Raw genomic sequence first — 6,000 nt, 5'->3', positions numbered from 1 at the left:
TTCACAGTCTCGTGCCACCCATCCGTATAGAGCTGTGATTGAGACTCTGCCCAACTTTTCTGAAGATTTTTTTTCCCTTGTCCTGTTCAGCATTATGGCAGCAGAATTGTAGTCTGAATACCTTTGATGCCAAACAGATTTGCTTTGCCAAGGGAAGTTTTATAAATGTAAAGCTCCCCTTGATGCCCGTTTATTTATTTCTATTTACAATATATAACGTGTAATAGAGCTGAACCGGACCGGTGCACAAGGAAAGAAGAAGAGTAAAGAAGAGGAAACAGAACAAAAATAGAAACAAAAACCAGACAACCAGCTGCTACACCTGTAAAAAACAAAACAGACAACAATCCATGGTCTCTGTTGCGAATCCAGCCTTATGAGTTATGAGTGTATAAGTGTACAGGGCCACAATCCACAGCGCCCCCAAGCATTCAGAAGCAGGCAGAGAGGGCCACAAGACCCAGGCCACTAGCAGCCCCCACGAAGCACAGAACCCAGGAAGCCCACCGCAGGGACAACCACGCATCCACCCGGACAGAGCCTCCATAAGCATAGGGCAGAGGCCCGCCGGGAGCCAGGGGCAACAGCCCACCGACCCCGCCAGGCCCCAGCCACCCAGACATGGGCCGTGCACCGGACCCAGGCCCCAGGAGCTCGAGTGCCCCCAAAGCCCCCGGCAGAGGCCCCACCCAATACCCGGGAGGGTCAAGCGCCCCAGACAGCCACACAGTGGGTCAGCGCCTGCCCCAGCGCCCCTGGCCAAGTGCCCTGGGAGTCAAGACGTGCCCACAGGTGGGTGAAGTCACGAGCAGTGGGGAGAGGCAAAGTCGCCCCCCCCATCGGGAGAAGCACAAGCAGGCCAGGCGACAGCAAGTCCCAGACCCAGGCCCAATCATCACCATACACACTTGCACGTCCCATAAATCCACACGTCCACACGTCCTCCCTCCCTCGACTCCGCTGGGGTGTAGCGCAGCGGGCACACCAGGGGGCCAGCAGCCCCCCAGCCACCACAGACCCCGAACCAGCAGAATAATTCATTAATCCTCCTGGCCCCTCCCACCTCGAGCAGCAACCAGGAAGCAGGGGTGTGAGAAGACCCCTCCCCTCACCCTTCTGGCAATTAAAATTGAGGGGCAGCCAACCTTTTAGAACTGGGAGCGTGGCCCACTGGGCAGCCTACATACCCAAAGAGCCCCGCCCACCAGATGCCACTCAGTGCAACCACCCCCCAAGACCTAATGTGTGTGTGTGTGTTTGATAAGTAGTGATGTCTAAGGTGTAATTAAAACAGGGGCGGGGAACTGCAGAGTGCAGCCAAGGGGACCACCTACGTGGCCCCATCCACTACACCCCACAGAACACACACGCCCCCAAAACCCTTCATGTGTGAGTGTGTGCTGTGTACAGGAGCCAGAAGGGAGAGGGGTATGGGGATATAGACCGGGGGAGAGTAGCTACCCCGGAGAGGGCAGCCAGAGACTGGCTGCAATAGGCACCCCCGCTACCTGGGACCCAACACAGGGCAGGAGGGCCTGATGTCCACCAGGCTCGGGGCCTGCAGCGACCATATTCCGGGAGCTACTGTACCCCCAGAAGGTACCCGTCCCGCCCCACCCCAACCCACTCAACCCAATCCCACCCCACCCCACCCCGGAGGACCTCTACAAAACACAAACAAACAACAAAAAAACAAAAAAAACAAACCACCTGGTCACACCAGTCACAGCAGCCCGGGCCTGAGACCCACCATCACCCAGGCCCCCCCAGGCCCCTCCCAACAGGGGAAAAGCCCCCCCCCACCGCACGCCCCAACACCCTAGAAAAAACAACCACCTGCGGACACCTTGGAGGTCCCAGAGCAACAAGCCCGGCACCAGAACCTGCACCAACCCACCCATACTGTGGTGTGTCCAGGGCAACCCAGACCCCCCAGGCACAGGCAGGACCCCCCCCTGGGCGCAAGGCAGCGCCCAGCCACCAGGGCCCAGGCCCAGCACCACCACCCCAAGGCCCCTAAGGGACCCGCCCCACACCGCAAGACAGCCCCACCCGCAAGCCCCCAAAACTGCCCTCCAAGCCCGACACACAGTCCCCCCCAGCTTCTGAAGATACTTTAAAGAGTCAGTTCAGCGCTGGTCTTTATTATAAAGATACAGCCGGAGCCATAGACTCTATAGGGACCAATAACGGTCCAAACAGAGGATTAAACCAGAGAGGTGCCATTATAGCTAATTCCAGAGAAGTACACCTAATGGGCCCCCTCCAGAGGGATGTTTTTTCTGTGAAAGACTCCTGCTTAACTCTATGGATATGAGAATTAAACTAACCAGGGCCGGTGAAGCCTTTTTCTGGTTTTTGGTTTGGTAGGCGTTACTCTTGGGTCCTGCTGCAACAAATTCCTGAATTGTGTCACCCCCCAGCTCGTCGGTCAAATCCCCCAGATAGTTTCCCAGTTTCAGAGGAGTCTCACCCTTTTTCACCACACAGATCAGACTGTCTATGTCTATGTGTCTTCCAGACAGCTGTACAGCTTTAAACGTGCATAAGTGATGGTGAATGCTGCAATGAATACATTGTTTACCTTGTTGGGAGGAGCGATGCATTGTTTGTTGTAACTCCACTGCACCATGCATGCATCATGGTTGAGGAAGTGGAAGTACTTGATCGTGTATTTACCCGAGAACATGAGATTAAAAAATTAATTCGGGTCAGTAACGATGGTAGTCAGAGCTAGGTCATTCCTCTGTGCGAATTTCCCCAAAAAAACTGTTCAGACAGTTTAGCCACCTGTCTTTTAGCAGGGTTCACCTCTATTTTGCTGACATCGAGCTGGATACCTTGATGGAGTTTGTAGTCTCTGACATACCTTAACTTGCTCTCCTCATCACCAGCCTCGGGGGGGGGGGGGGGGGGGGGGGGGGGGTAACCTGACGCCTCCTGTTTTCCCTTAAGAAAAGTGTGTATGTACCCTTCAAAGATGGAGCTACTGCTTCCGTCAAAGTGTCACACTTCTGTGATTTTAGCAATTTAACCAAGTTTTAACGCCTTGCTAAACTCCACACTCACCCACACACCCGTTAGTGCTCTCTCCTCATCACTGTGGCTGCAAGGGCCTGCCTGATTATTAATTTCCGCACAGGTTTGACAGAGAGTGAACATTAGTTTAGTTCCCAGAGTCAAAACCAGACATGGAGAAGCTGCATTCAGCTTCTATGCTCCACATGTCTGGAACAAACTCCCAGAAAGCCTCAGATCAGCTGAAAAGTGTATTTAAGTCCAGGTTGAAGACACACCTATTTTCAGCTGCATTTGAATAAGCTTGAGTTTCAAAACAGAATCATGTTTTAACTGTTGATTTTATCTTTCATATATATAATTTTTTCTGATTTTATCTATTGTTCTTATTTCCTTCTTTTGTTTAAATTTTAAATCATGCTTTTTATTTCTTCTGTTTTAATGTCTCTGTGAAGCACTTTGAATCACCTTGTTGTTGAATTGTGCTATACAAATAAACTTGCCTTGCCTTGCCTACCTCCAGATGACTTGTAAGGTAGAACAGGGAAGAAGAGACCTCATGGTGGATAAACGACGGCTCTAATGAAACCAAAGTACACCACAGTGTCAGGGTCATCAAAATCTTTGCAGATAATCTCAGGGTGGCCCAAGGGGTACGGAAAGCTGCAGTTTACATAGGGGTACAGAGATGTAAAGTTTGCATAGTGCACAGTTTCATCTATCCCTGCAGTGTATCTCCATCTGAGTGCACAGGTCCGACCTCCGTACAGAGCCTGCCGGGGCGAGAGAGGCTCGGGGGCATTAAATTTCTCAAGAAATTTGATCACCCCTGGATGGGATTTTTTCATCCCCGACCAGAGTCGTTGCATAGACCTGCTCAAATGATACCTTCCTCAACTGATTAATGTGTCCTGAGGCAAATAACAGATGGGACACCCATGAAAGAAGCAGCCGTAAAACTCAAAAGCCTGCCTCACGCCATCAGTTTCTGCGTAACCGTCTATGTGATAGGGCCCGATTTTCTTTCCCCCCATGTTCAATGCATGCTCGATGTTGACATTTCTGCTAGAAGCTAACCATACCAACCACTGTATGGATGCATTTGAGAAAGTTTTACACTGATGTCTGTAGTCAACGGGTGATGGTATAACCAAGGTTTTAGGCTGCAGAAAGTTGGTTACAAAAACCTTCATACAGTCTGATTCAATGGTGATGCATGTGAGGGGATCCATGCGCGTCTCGTTAAAGAACTGGTCCCTGAATTTAAGACACCCTCTGGAAAGTATGTCAACATCATTTTTACAGGAAAGAAGAATGTTCCTGAAAGTTTAAGGTGCCCTTGCACGCTTCACCGTACCATCTGTCGAACTCTTCCGGCTCGCGGGGGTTCATGAGTTCTTCAGAGTAGTAACTCGGTGAAGGAAAGGGTCCCACGTATTTCAAATTCTGTTCTGATGACAATCTGTGGGGGAAGAAACCCTTGGCGTGGTTGGTAAAACCCAATGCTTTTGGTATCATACTCAGTTTCGTAGGCAGGAATGACAAACTATCGATGAATTTCAAACCATAATCATGGTCTGTAAAACAGAGAGTTTTGCTTCTTTGCATGGTGAGTGAGGGTTTAATACCTAGCTGTAGCATAACGTTGAGGATCAGGTAGCTATCGTATCCTCGCCCGTTGTGTGCAATAAACGTGTACCTTTCTTCTCAAACCCCAGCTGGTCGAGGCGGATGGCCACCCTTCCTGAGTCTGGTTCTGCCAGAGGTTTCTTCCTGTTAAAAGGGAGTCGTTCCTTTCCACAGTCGCCACAGGCACGCTCAGGACGGGAGATTGGACTGAAGACAAGTTTCGGTGCAATCTGTTGGTTTCCTTAGCTAGGATATTATTTTTTTAATTGGCTCTATATGAATTAATTGGATTATGATTACAATGAATTGAATTCCAATTGGCTTGAATTGGACTATATTACTTAAGTGCCTTGAGATGACTTGAGATGAATTGTTGTAATCTGGCGCTATATAAATAAAATTGAATTGAAATTGAATTGTATCGAGGCCTCCTGAAATGGAGGAGAAATTGTTGGACACAATCTAGACCAGGGGTGCTCATTACGTCGATCGCGATCTACCAGTCGATCGAAATGGTAGTATGGGTAGATCGCATGACATTAAAAAATAGACGTCAGCCTATCATTATCCATCATTTGATTGATACAGGGCACCCAGTCAGATAACTTCTGATTTTTTTTGTGACACATAGGTTACCACGCATGCGCAAACAACGGTGCCAAGTGCAGCACAACTAACAAGCTAGCGAGTTGGTTACCTCCAATTTTAAGCCCTCGTTTTATTCTCTTGAACTCAAGGGGGGTATAAACATGAGTGGGGGTGCTGGACCAAGTAAGAAGACAAAAACGTATCACTTTCATACGGAATGGGAGGAGGAGTTTTTTTTCACGATGACATTTTCGAAGTGCCTTTGCCTCATCTGAAGAGAAAGGTGAAGGAATTAAAAAGCCAGTTGTCAGGACAGCAGTCATTTTTCACACAACTTACTTCAACTGCGAAAGCCGCCACAGAAGCATCGTTCCGGGTGAGTCATCTCATCGTTAAAAACAAGAAATCCTTCCAAGACGGAGAAATGGTAAAGGAGGCATTCGTTGAAGCAGCTGACTCATTGTTTCGAGACTTTAAAAACAAGACAGAAATAGTATCTTCGATCAATGCTCTCCAGCTGTCAAGGAGTACAATTACGCGGCGTTGTGAAGCCATGGCGGAGGATTTGACCGGGCAACTTTGGAAAGACATCGCAGACTGTGAGTGTTTCTTACTGCAGTTGGACGAGTCTACGGACGTGAGTGACACAGCACAGATGTGCATTTTCATTCGTATGGTGTTTTCTGATATCACTGCAAAAGGGGAGCTATTAACAGTACTGTCCATGAAAGAACAGACGCGAGGAGAGGACATATTTCAGTCGTT

The sequence above is a fragment of the Leuresthes tenuis genome, unplaced genomic scaffold (genome assembly GCF_036924035.1).
Source record: "Leuresthes tenuis unplaced genomic scaffold, fLeuTen1.0.hap1 SCAF_9, whole genome shotgun sequence".
Taxonomy (NCBI): domain Eukaryota; kingdom Metazoa; phylum Chordata; class Actinopteri; order Atheriniformes; family Atherinopsidae; genus Leuresthes; species Leuresthes tenuis.
This window is presented reverse-complemented; position numbering follows the sequence as displayed.